The sequence below is a fragment of the Daphnia magna genome, linkage group LG7 (genome assembly GCF_020631705.1).
Source record: "Daphnia magna isolate NIES linkage group LG7, ASM2063170v1.1, whole genome shotgun sequence".
Taxonomy (NCBI): Eukaryota; Metazoa; Arthropoda; class Branchiopoda; order Diplostraca; family Daphniidae; genus Daphnia; species Daphnia magna.
Genome location: NC_059188.1, coordinates 5874181 through 5887551, shown reverse-complemented (window position 1 = coordinate 5887551; position 13371 = coordinate 5874181).

Here is a 13371-nt window from a genome sequence, read left to right as displayed (position 1 = left end):
TATCACTTGAGGAACTCATGAAAATAGATACATTAGTAGCCATACCTGAATCAATACTAATATTAAATAACAACACACCCCTAAATATTAATTAATTAAGTAAAATACAAAATTTGCTAACTTAATTATCAAAGACCTACAATACTTAACTAAACAATACTTTTTAAAATGTCGTAATACTAATAAAGTAAATACCAGAATCACTTTATCAACTTAATAACCAATTAAATATACTGAATACTAAACATATAATGATAAATATACTCCCAACAACTAGATTTGAACCTAGATACTTTTTCTTAATAATCCAATGCTATACCACTGAGCTAGCAGAGTAATGACTTCATATAAATATTTTGCAATATCTATATACGTATTTAATCTATATTACCAATTAATGACGGCAACATCGCATTCCAACAGTTGGCAACATTGGAATTTAAGCAGAACATTTATTCAGCTTACAAGTAGATACATATCAGTTCAGTATACTTGATTCTCTGAATTCAGTAAAAGTATAGTAACAATAAAGTATATTTGGTCGGATAAAATAGACTTTATCCATACTAATTATCGGTATAGCGACATATATCGATAGTAGATCGATTTTCCTTAGTAAACAGTGGAATGTGGAATCTGGTGGAAGGTATACATTTTGGTAAGCAGCACAGCACCCATTACTTATACGATACAATACATAATTACATATACATTTTGATTTTGTTAGGGATGGTAGAATCTATTGCAACGAAATATTTCGTCGCAATAGGTCAAGTCGCAATAATCAAGAAGCTGAGGACAGGGTCACCCCGGTTCATACTCGAGTTTCGCTGAGAGGGGGTGCAGGAAGGACCAGCAGATCCATGAATGGCGATGAGTCATGGGCTCCAACACCACGGACAATTGCATAGGCTGGACAGACAGGGGTGTGCAGTACCACAGCGCGGCCCCGACGGAGGCCACCTGAACATGGAGGAGGAATGCCCATCTCGCTAGACGAGGATGACATGATTCGGCTGGACACTCCAATACCATTGAGGGTACACTGCGCGCTGTGCTGGCCAGCCACCAGCTGGTCTGGACGAACATGTCTAGCTGGCTCGATCCGACATTTCAACGTGGTCCATGGAACGAAAGCCGGAGTGTGCATAGAATGCTCGATCTGCTGCCTTGTAGCTATGACGGTCCAGGCTGCATACTTCCATCAGGAGAAATCGTGCCCGGAAAGGACCTCGAGTAGAAGGAGCCGACCAAACGAAGAGGTGGAAATTGGTAGGACGGTTATCGAAGGGGACAAGATCCTGCTAATCTACCCGCCCCGACCCAGCCGATGCCCGTTGTGCAGTTGGGTTTGCTGGGGCACCCGGGCTGATAGCAATGGAACCCCAACAACAGGGGTTGCAGACGGCCTGATCTCCCACCTCTACACCCACCACAATAACATAAAGGTCTCCCGTCTATTGCTGTGCCCAGTGTGCCACATTACAGGTGAGGGTATGACCATGCATCACCATCATAGACACCCAAGGCCAACGACACCTACGTCCCTTGCGGGAACCCCAACTCCCTCAACGGCGCAGACTTCTGTGCTTGAACAACCTACTTTACCTGCAGCACATGCGGAAATTAGGCAGCCTTTGACCAACTCACCGCACGATTGATCCGCGACAGCAGACATGAATGCGCCGAGCTCACGTTCACTTCCGACACCACAGACCCAAGATTCTTCACCTGCTGGTCATTCAGAAATAGTACTGCCGTCGGGGAACTTGACTCATGACCAACTGGCACTTTCATTTTCAACGCCACGTCACGCCCCACCCACAGGTCTCTCAACCCTGGCATCAACAGGTTGGAATATGACATCCATCGACACGATAGCAACGGACACAACTTCAACGGCCAACGACATGACTGCACCGAACTTACTATCACTCCCGACACAGCAGACACAAGTCCCTTCACCTGCTGGTCATTCTAGAATAGCCCAGCTGACGGAAAACCCATTTCACGGCCAACCAGCACTGCCCTTCTCAATGTCACACACTCCGCCCAGTCATCACACTTCGCCCACAGGGTTTCTACCCCGGCAGCAACCGGTTGGGCAATGGAAACTATTGTCTTGGTGGTAACGGACTCACCTTTAACGTGAGACGCTGAGTGGTCCACTGACTACACACCACACCACGCAACGGCACATTGGGCACATTTCCGAAGTGCCCACGTGCCCGTGAGCGCCACTGGCGACACAGAGAGCACTCCTGGCTTCTCACAACAAGGATCACAATCCACTAGTGCAAACGAGTTCCATGACAGATGGGCGCTGAGCGTGGAGGGCTGTACATCGTAAGCGGAACTGGACGAGCTGGTGACGGTATTATCTCTACAGTGGCACAGTCTCACCTAAACCGATGGTCCAAGCACGTCCACGCGCCAACCAAGGCCGGATGCGGCATTGCAGGAGCGAAACACCCCGAGACGAAGAAATCAAACACGTCAACAACAACGGGTCCGTCGCAATGCCAGGAGTGGCCAGCAAGCTACCAGGGCCAGCAAAATCCAAAGACTCTTCTATCGATACCCACGGCGCGCAGTCCGCAGGGTGTTAGGCGAATATTCACAAACCTACACCGGGTCGGCAGAAGCAGCCATAGCATACCTGCGTGAAACCTACACCAGGCCACGCCCCTCGACGGAGGAAGTTAGAAGCGCCAGAAGGGTGAACGACGGATGTCGTTGGGACCTGCCAACGGATGAGGAAACGATGCGACTTGCATCCCCTCCGACACGGGTAGAAAAAGCCCAAAAGCTGAAAATAGCCACCAACACAGCCCCAGGCCTAGATGGGATTGAGTACCGGGATATAATTAAGCTGGATCCAGAGGGAAAACTGCTGGAGAAACTTTACGGAGTTGTTTGGCGACTGGGAGTTCCATCCAGCTGGAAGACGGCCAGGACGGTTCCAATATATAAAAAGGGGGATTCTGCAAACTTTGGAAATTACCTGCCCATCTCTCTGCTATCCACATTACACAAAGTGTTTTCAGGCACGGTCGCGACCCGCCTATGTACCGTAGCCCGTAACAACGAGTGGCTTTCGGCCGAACAGAAAGGGTTCCTACCCGGTGTGCACGGCATACAAGAGCACACAATGCTTCTTGAAACGGCTGTTGGGGAAGCGCGGCATCGAAAAGACGATCTAGTGATATGCTGGCTGGACCTCACGAATGCATTCGGCTCCTTGCCCCATGACTATCTTGGGGCACTGTTCTGGAGCCTACCTATTCCGAGGGAGCTACAAGCCATTCTCACCGATATTTACAAAGATAACTTCTCTCAGTTTGTTGTAGGGAATGCTACCATACCGATATCCATGTCAACGGGAGTCCGTCAGGGCGACGGGCTCAGCTCTATCGTTTTCAATCTGGCGGCAGAACCACTAATCCGTTGCGCCAAAGGCCACCTCAACGGCGGGTACCCACTTTTTGGGACTGTGATTAAAGCAACAGCATACGCTGATGACATTTCACAAGTCGGCCAATGGCCAGCAGATCTACAGGCGGTCGTTGATGCAGTCAGCAGGGTAGCAGCCAAGCTGGTACTTTGTTTTAATGGCGAAAAGTGCGCCTCACTGACCTTCACCCGAGGGAAAGTAGACAGTTCCAGGTCAATCATCATCGAGGGCCAACCGATTCGAACTTTAACTGCAGAGGAAAATGAAACCTACCTGGGGGTCCCAAAAGGCGAAAAACTACTATTCCGTCCTGCCACCAGCCTCCCAGAAAACCTCACGAAGATACTGAATTCCGACCTGGCCCCATGGCTGAAGCTGGAAGTATTTCGAGGACACCTACTTCCCTCCCTAGCCCAACACCTAGCAACAGGGAGAGTAGAGAAGTCGATGCTACAGGGCATAGCGCGGGCCCACATCAGGGGGGACAGTTGCCCCTCAATAATCACGGGGGAACCCACGGCACCGAGAGGACAAGCCTTAATAGTGGAGGACGCGGACAGCTGGAGCGCAGAGCAGTTTGTTCCAGGCGGCATGAACCTCGAACGCGACCAGAACCAAGGCAACAACAACAGCAGAACGGAGCGCCAAATCTCACCTCCCACACCCTCACTCTAAGCGAGCAGGGCGCAACAAACATTTAAGCAAAGTTCCTCGTTTTCTGTTTTTGAAAAAAAAAAATCTAGCATCCGTGTTATAACATACGTCTTTGCCACGCTCATGGGGAAGAAATTAAATTTAAATCGCGATTTTTCGATCGATCGAGCCATTGAAATAGCTTTGCGCAGTCTAGCTGTATCCAGCCAGATACTACATCCTAGTAGGACCCGAAACAAAAGTTTTGACTAGTACTGTCATATTTCAATTGAAGGTTTGCACCAAATACCAACCAGCGTCTACCAGGGCCACACAGCCACCTTGACAAAAGTTGCAATTTCCACCGCCAGATGGCAGCCCCATCACCAAAATCACAACACCCAAACTTGATTGCAACTCCAACTTCATCAGCTACATCACCATCTTACCAAGAGGGCAATCACGCTCACACAAATTACATTTCAAATAATAATAATAATGATATTCAAATATTTGCCAACCGCATCCACAACTATCTCCGCTTTTCCACCGCCCAGCAAACAACCCTGCCCAGCGGGCATGGAGAATCCGTGCGGGAACCCAAATTGCCGCAACTCCTTCACCAACTGGACCAACAGCAGAAAATTCTGCTCCAATAGATATTACCCCTCAGTCATTGCCCGGCCTGCCGCTAAGGCAGGCCAACAGACAGGCTTACTTCCACCCCCGAGAGGGCTCAGTGGCTCAAGCGTCAGTCTGCCACGGAACATTCCCCTCAACCCTACAAACCATGCACTCACCGGTCCCTCTACTACTCTCTCAGCTTCTTGCTCCGCATTTTCCAACCCTGCATCTTCCAATATGGCTGCTGCGGCCCCAGGGCGTTCCACTATGTCCACCTCTATCTCATCAGGCAGGACCACAACGACCAGATTTTCGCTTACTCGCAAGCAGGGGAAGAAGCCGAACTATTATGAGTCTCCTGGAGGAGCGGCACGTCCACGAGGAGGAGACGCGTCATGGGACCTATCTCCGGCTGTGCGATCTTCCCCAGATGTGTCCAGACCTTCCACATCTACCAGTGCCCAGCTGAGGCTCACCGTCTCATCTCTCTCTTCCTCCGTCAACCTTACAACCGGGATGGCGTCTACTGTCACCACGCCAGCATCATATGCCACGCCAATCACAACTCGAGCGGGGAATAGCTCCACCTACACCACACTTTGGCCAGACGTCGCTCAGCCTGATCCAGCCAACACAGAGTTCCACACCGCAACGGCTCCATCCACGACCATCGTCTCATTGCTGTCTCCTTCCTCCAATCTCACAACCGGGAGGGCGCCTTCCATCACCTCGCCAGCACCACATGCCACGCCAATCACAACTCAGGCTGAGATTACCTCCGCCAACATCCGATTTTGACCAGATGTAGCTCAGCTCAATCCAGCCAACACACAGTTCCACTCCGCAATGTCTCCATCCACGGCCATCAGTCATGAGCCGGATAACAGCCCGTCCACTGCCATCCCAATGGATTCCTCTCCGCCAAAAACGGGCCATCACCCAGCTTCCGCAGATCTGCCGTCGCATGGTCTACCCACCAAATCATTATCTTTCACCTTCCACACCACCCAACCACACGCGCCTTTGAAGCAGGTGGGACCACAAGAAGACGCGGAGTTGCATTGGCTAGTTTTAACTCGCCACTACCCGACATCGGAATGCCAGTTCTCCTGCCGGCTCTCTTGTTGCCTCCACATTTTCCCGGCTCACAACTTCCAATCCTAACCGTGAACCAAAATGATCACACACTGTCTCTCCGTGACTCCGAGCCGACTTTGCAGTCATCCATTCTATCTTGCAACTTGCTCTGCTCCTACCCAAGTCCCAGCCGGCTGCAGACCCCCGTCATGTCATCGGGGTGCACGACCACCCTCTCCTCCTCAGCTCAAAAATCCGGAGTGATGCCTTCGTCAACCAACATTCCACAGGCACCTGATTTTGCAATGGTCACTCCTCCTTGAACGCTCGTGAATGTTTCCCACCAGCCTCTCTTCTGCACGGAGAAGGGCTTCTGGACGAGTGTCCAGTGCGAGCACCAATCATCCCATCCTGCTCTAGCCGGGAGGAACTGGGAGCAGCCACAGTAGGTTGCGCCACAGACTGGCACAAACGCACAACGAGGGTCAACAAAACACAGCAGTCATCCAGCAAGCAACCCATGCTCCCACGCCAGCCAGTTAACACAAAGGGCCACTGATGCGGCGGAGGCAGCAGTCCAGGCAGCAGTAGCGGGTCCGGGCCAAGCGCGACGACAAGCGCTGGGTGGAAGTGGGCAAATTGCAAGCCCTTTTCAACCGCTACCCTAAAAAAGAGCGGTGCGGAGAGTACTTGGGGAATCATCACTGGCCTATTCGGGGTCAGTGACAGCTGCCACATCATACCTCAGAGAAGCATATGAGCTACCTCAACCAACACAGGCAGCCGTGCTATCTGCAAGGGACACATACGACCAATGCCAATGGGCGGTCCCATCGGATTACTAGCCCGACCACCCACCAAATCCGAATTAGCCCTCAAGCTCAAGCGGACGTCGAACACTGCCCCGGAGCAGACGATGTCGAATACCAGGACACTTTTCAGCTGGATCCCGAATGCAACCTATTAGAACATCTGTTCACGTCCGTATGGCAGCTGGGCATCCCATCATGCTGGAAGGTGGACCGCGCCATTCCCGTCCATAAGAAGGGTCCCCCTGATGATTATGGGAATTTTCGGCCCATTTATCTCCTCTCCACCATCTACAAACTGTTCTCCAGTTCCATCGCCTCCCGACTTACCACAGTGGCAAGTACCAACTCGTTGCTCTCGCCAGAGCAAAAAGGTTTCCTTCCAGGTGTTCATGGGATACAGGAACACACTACGTTGCTTGAGACTGCCATCGAGGAGGCCAAACTTAGGAAACGAAGCCTCACTATCTGCTGGCTCGACCTAGCCAATGCCTTTGGCTCACTTCCTCCCGCGTTCTTGTTTCAACTCTTCCACAGCCTACCAATTCCTGAGGCTTTTAGAGGGACTCTCCAACATCTCCAAGTTTATAGTTGGTGTAGCCACTTTCTCCATTTACCCGACATCTGGCGTCCGGCAAGGGGATGGACTCAGAATCATACCACCCCATCTCACTGACATCCTGCCCGGGAAAAACAATGGAGAAGAAAATCAACCAAATACTGACCTGGATGTTCGAAAATAATGGATTACGGCTAAAAACTCAATCATGCTTCCGTAAAGGAAGAGGAACTATGGACAACGTCATTTGCCTGGAACGCTACATTCGAGACGGGTTCAACAAAAGAAGTCCAACCAATACATACGCAGTTTTCCTTGATGTGGCAAAAGCATTCGACACCACATTGATCCAAGGACTCCTCTACAAATTCAGTAACAAGGGATTAAATGGCAACATCTTAGGGTGGCTCAATAATATACTCTGCAATCGAACATACCGCGTTCGTGTAGGTAACAACTACTCCGAAGACTACCCCTTAAAATTTGGAGTGCCGTAAGGATCGCCACTGAGTCCTTTCTTATTCTCTGTTATGATGGACGACTTCCCAATCCTCCCCAATCCAGGACAAACCCTCATGTTTGCGAACGACATAGAATTTCACATTCATGCCAAAAACGGATAGGAAGTAGAAGAACTAATCTCACCTTACCTTGAATCCATCAGCAAATGGAGCAAGGAAAGTGTAAAGTTCTCCGCCGCAAAATCCAACCTGGTCAATTTCACCAGACAAAAGCGCTCGCAGATTCAACCGCTGCTGTTCCTCTCAGGTACAAAAATACCTGAAACCAAAGAGGCAAAACATTTGGGTATATACTTCGACAAAGGGTTGCGCTGGACTAAACAAACGGAAGTTGCAATCAGCAAGGTGGTTAAACTAAGAAACCTATTTAAAATTCTCTCCAAATCCAAGCAAGGACCAGACATGGACTCACTTTGCATTCTGTACAAGACGCTAGTCCGAAGCAGGATCGGATACGGGATCATAGCTTACGGCTAAAATTGCAAAACCAGGAAAAAAAACTAGAGACCATACAAAACAACATCCTACGACTTATTTCCGGTGCCCCAATAACCACCCCAATCAAGGAAATGCAGTGCGAACTGAATATGGACTCTCTCTCAATAAGGCAGACTTGGCTGGCCGGGCGTTACATCTTCAGAGTTGAAAAACAACCAGACCAACCCTTTATATTAAAATTGTTACAATCTAAAATGGCAGCCTAAACAATGGAAGAACCAGAACATACCATCCCTCAAGCTAGCAACAGAACACACGACGCTGGCCAACATCGAACTATTTCTAGAACAACCTATGGGCAGGCAACAACTACAAGATCCAGCACCATGGGCAAGACTCCCAGTCACAATAGAATATTTCCCAATTTCCAAAAACGCCGCGTCAAAAAACAAAGCTGAAGCTCGAGCCCTTTTCAACAACATTAGACGTAACCAATTCAGGTCCACCACAATGGCCTACACAGACGGCTCCCTCAATAAAACTACGGGAAAAACGACCTGTGCGCTCTATCTCCCGACCTTAGGAATCGAAGAAACATACACGTTAAACAATCGCTACTCCATCTTCACAGCCAAAGCCCGTGGAATACTCAAAGCCATGGAAGCAATCTAACATCATGAAGAAATAATAAGCGAACTCACCGTGCTCACGGATTCCAGATAAGTCCTCCAAAACATTGAAAACTCTGGCAGAGAAAGACATGACATCATTAACACCATCCTTAGCACAGCTGAAACGTTAAAAAGTGCAGGTACCAAAGTAAACCTCTACTGGATACCAAGTCATGTTGGAATACCAGGTAATGAGAGAGCAGATAAGCTAGCGTCAGAGGAAAGTTCCAGACAAGGCACTGGCAGACTCATCAACAACCAACTGTCCGCTCCAGAACAGAGCTCCATCTTCAGGGAATACCTAAAGCAAATAAACATGACTGAACTGCAAAGAGGCCATGAGAAAGATAACACACATCAGAGGAAAAGAACTGACCCTGTAAAATGGCACTTACATAAATCCAGATACATCACAAGGTTATTATTCAGACTGCGGACAGGCCATAACAGGCTCAAAGCCAACCTAGCCCGTATCAACAACCAAGTCAATCCAATGTGCAGAAACTGAGAGGAAGAACATGAAACCACAATACATGTCCTGCTGGAATTCTCCGCCATAGAGATAGAAAGAACAGAAATCAGCAGCTATCTGACAACAAACTATATCGAACACAACTTAACGAACCTTCTGGGACTCAACCTCAAAATTCACAGAACCAAACAATGCGAGATTCAAAGACTACTAATTCGATGCCTAAAAGAAACGAGACTAGTCGACATAATCTAAGCAGTGAGCAAGTGCACACTTCCTTACCTTCCCCCACAACAACCAGAGACCAACACAGCAAAGAACAAAATTAAGGAAACACGCATACCAAGCCAAACACCAACTCAATGCTAACGACGACTTCAACACGAAGAAACAAAGGCTGGGGCTAAAGGCACGGTCTACCAGGAGAGGTAGACAAACGCCATGTAACCAGACTAGACATGGGACCTTTAAGGTTCCATTAAATTCCGCTTGGAGCGCGAGCGTCAGGGAGGCATAGATTCAATTTTACATGGTGGGTATGAAATATATGATGTCGTTTGTTTACAATATTTGATTCGTTTGAAATATATGTAATGATTTTTTTTTCATATTGAGCAAACTATCTTTTTATTCAAAAGTTTAAAATTGAAAAAAGTTAATGCATCACATTTTTGCGAACGATATGGCTAACATTGTTAGCCATATGCCTAACATGATGCATGAATATGACTGACATTTTGGTAATAAATATTAAATTAAGGCAAAGGCGGCATTTTGATTTCGACTACAAGCGTCACACACAACACAGTGCAAATCTATGCCTCCCTGACGCTCGCGTTCCAAGCGAAATTTGAGGGAACCTTCAAGATCCCTCCATTATTCTGGCTGATGAAAGGGATAGGGCGTTTGTCTACCTCTCCTGGTAGACCGTGCTAAAGGGCTAACTGACGCCCATAAACTGAAGAAAAGTCTGGCCACCAGATGGACTCCTCAGTGCCCCTATAAAAAAACTAACGTTTGAAGTCTGCAGCCAAATAATGGTAAGCATTTTGTTATTTAAATTTAAGAAATATAAAATGCTGTAGAATTTTAGTTTCATTTATTGTTTGAGTGTTCTGGTCCTACGACCAAAGGTACTGGTCTTCTTATTTAAACTTAAACGCAACTTTCTCTTGTTAGACAAAATTGGTTTAAAAAATTTTCTCTGAATAACTTCAATTAATGCTTTGTTATTTTCCCCAGGACGAGCGATTTCACAGAGAAAAGTGTTACATGTCTCCAGATGGGGCAGAAGGAATTCAACAAGGCCCTTCAACATGAAAGTCGAGCTTGACATCTGTCAAAGGCACTCCTTTACAAACAGATACACCGTCCACAGCCTTGACACAAACTCAACCGTGGGATAGAGAAGGCCACCACGGTCTGTAAAAAACAATAGAGGTAATGTTGTTTATGAGATTTTAAGTTTTGAAATAATATTGAGTAGTGTCCTCTCTCTTCTCAGCAATTGAAGTAAATTTCATGTCTTAATTTTTTTTTGTTTATCGGAATTCAGAAATGAAAGGGTTTTTTCTTCCGCACGGCCACCTACTTCATCTGATTGCCAACTTGATAAATCTACCCAGTCATTGTGAGAGTTACATCGTCTTGTGATTGAGGGACGGATTTGCTTTGCCCTTGGACGACCTTGCTTTGCAGTTACTTCACTCGGCGGAATGGTTGTAGCTTCCATTTCACTTGGCGGTATGGTTTTAACTTCCGTTTCACTCGGTGGAATGGTTTTAGCTTCCATTTCACTCGGTGGTATGGTTGTAGCTTCCATTTCACTCAACGGAATGGTTGACAACAAAACCACTGGATTGTAAATTGGCTGATCCTGATTGCCCATGCCTGAATCGACATTCTTTAATTCATCTTCCGAAAAGTTTATTCTTCGGCATACTACTGGACGTGCTCTTGGCGAAAGAGCTGCTTCATGCGACGGCGATGGTAGAAGCCGACGGATTGGTAACAGGAGGATTCTGTCGTTGGCCTTATTCATATTTGGAGTAAACGTTACTGCTTGCTGAATATGTGGAAGAAGATGGCGTTTGTTTGAGTTATTCATCTCGGGATCTTCATCTGCAAGAAAGAAAAGATGATGCGGTAATATAGAGCAAATGGCTGACGTGTACCCCCTACTGTTTTACGAACGCACCTTACTATTTTAAGAGAGAAATTGCGGCTGGCGGTCATGTTTATCGCGAAACAAACATGGCTTCCAGCTACAAAAGCTAATCTTAAAACACCAAGGTGCGTTCATAAAACAATGGGGGTACGCGTCAGTCACTTGTTCTATAACTATTCATACTTTCATAGGGAGTTATGAATATAATTTATTTTCAGAAATGGCACCAAAATGGTTGTTATGAACGGGAATGTTGCAAGGAAAAATCAGGAAGAGTAAACGAAGACAGGGAAAATTTCAATTTATATGCCAAGGGAATGCGATTTTCGTAGAGAATTAAAAGGCCTAGGAAAGTCGTTTGTCGCCAGGTATTAAATCAAAATCTTTTATTGAATTGTACGTCGCATGCGTTAATTTCAATAATGTTCGCTCTCCTAGATTGTAGCCTGACAGAAGCGTTGCTGGACACAGACATTAGAATTCGTCAAATTTTTACCCATGTCAATTGTGATTGATAGATGAAGAAGTCACGGATTTTATTTGATCTACTTTCCCGTACAGCGATCGGTTCCGAAGGAGATAAAAAACATCTCATCAATAGAAGAACGTCCCGGTGATCGTATATAGCTTTACAGTGTTCAGAATGTCTGTTACGTTTATTAACATTTTATTTTTTTATTTTTCAATGTAACAATTTTTAATGAGAACAATGCATTTTCTACTTTTAACATAGAACAAAACTTACGCGTTGGTTTGTTTTTCCACTTGTCGGGTAACACATCACATTTAAGGCGCATCGAGGAATTACCGTGCATCGGATAGCTTGGCGCTGTGAAGTGTTCACCACAAACCCATTTGTTAGCCAATAACTCATCCCTATCTGAAAACTCCTGTTTAAATCCTTCGTGCTTCCTAATTTCACCTATCCATTGATCACGCAAACTGTTATTCGAGGGAAACTCATGGAAAGAAACACGTTTTTTTTTACTGGTATTTGCACACCTATGCACTACGCTACTTTTTGTGACCATTCTGTAGACAATATAAACACGTGTAAACATGAAACACCGATCCTGATTCCATTCTCAACCCCTAATAACAGTTCCTTGCCTTTTTTATTTCCGTTTAAGTCGTGAACACACGCTGAGACAAGATTTCTGTACATTCGACAGGTTCGAAAATAGAACGAATGATATTTATTTGATTGTTATGCATGCAAAAAACATAGCCGTTTCATAACTAATTTCCCTTAATTTTTTGTTTATTTTTTCATTTCATACCTCAATATTTATTATTTATTTTACAACGAGTTCAATTCTGAACGCCAGATGGCGAAGTCTTCGCCTCTCTTTTTCGTCTTATTGGCTCTCACAGGGACAGGGATAGGAATTCTGGCTACACCTCTCGCCTTCATGGCAGTAGATACATGTTTACAGGCCTTAACCATTAAGTACGCCTTGGCTCTGGTTGGTGTTATCATAGCCCACTGGATGTAATAGTTAAAGCCTGAGCTCTAGAACTGTGAAAGTGACTCACCCCTTCGGTGATGGGCGGAGCTTAATCTCGAATGGACACTAGCACCACCACCAAAGATTCTTTGAACTTCGTTGAGCAATTGTCAGCAAAACAGTTAGTTGTCGACTTGTCGTTCTGGTAGCGTTTGAACGTTAGAGTTGTTGTTGAAAGTGTTCAAAATTGAAGTTGCTGGTTGGGAATATTTGTCAGTGGAAGTCTCTCCTGTTTAATGGAACAGCAAGGATGTAAGTAAAACAAAAATTCTGAAGTAATAATTATATTTTTTGTTTATTTTTGCAAAACGTCAATCTACGAAAAGGCCCTATATTTCTGATTTAAAGGCTTCGATTTGAAATCGATGTTTCTTTCGCGGACGGCTTTTACCCAAAGATCTCGCAAAACTACATTTGAAGGTAATTCATGTAAAATAA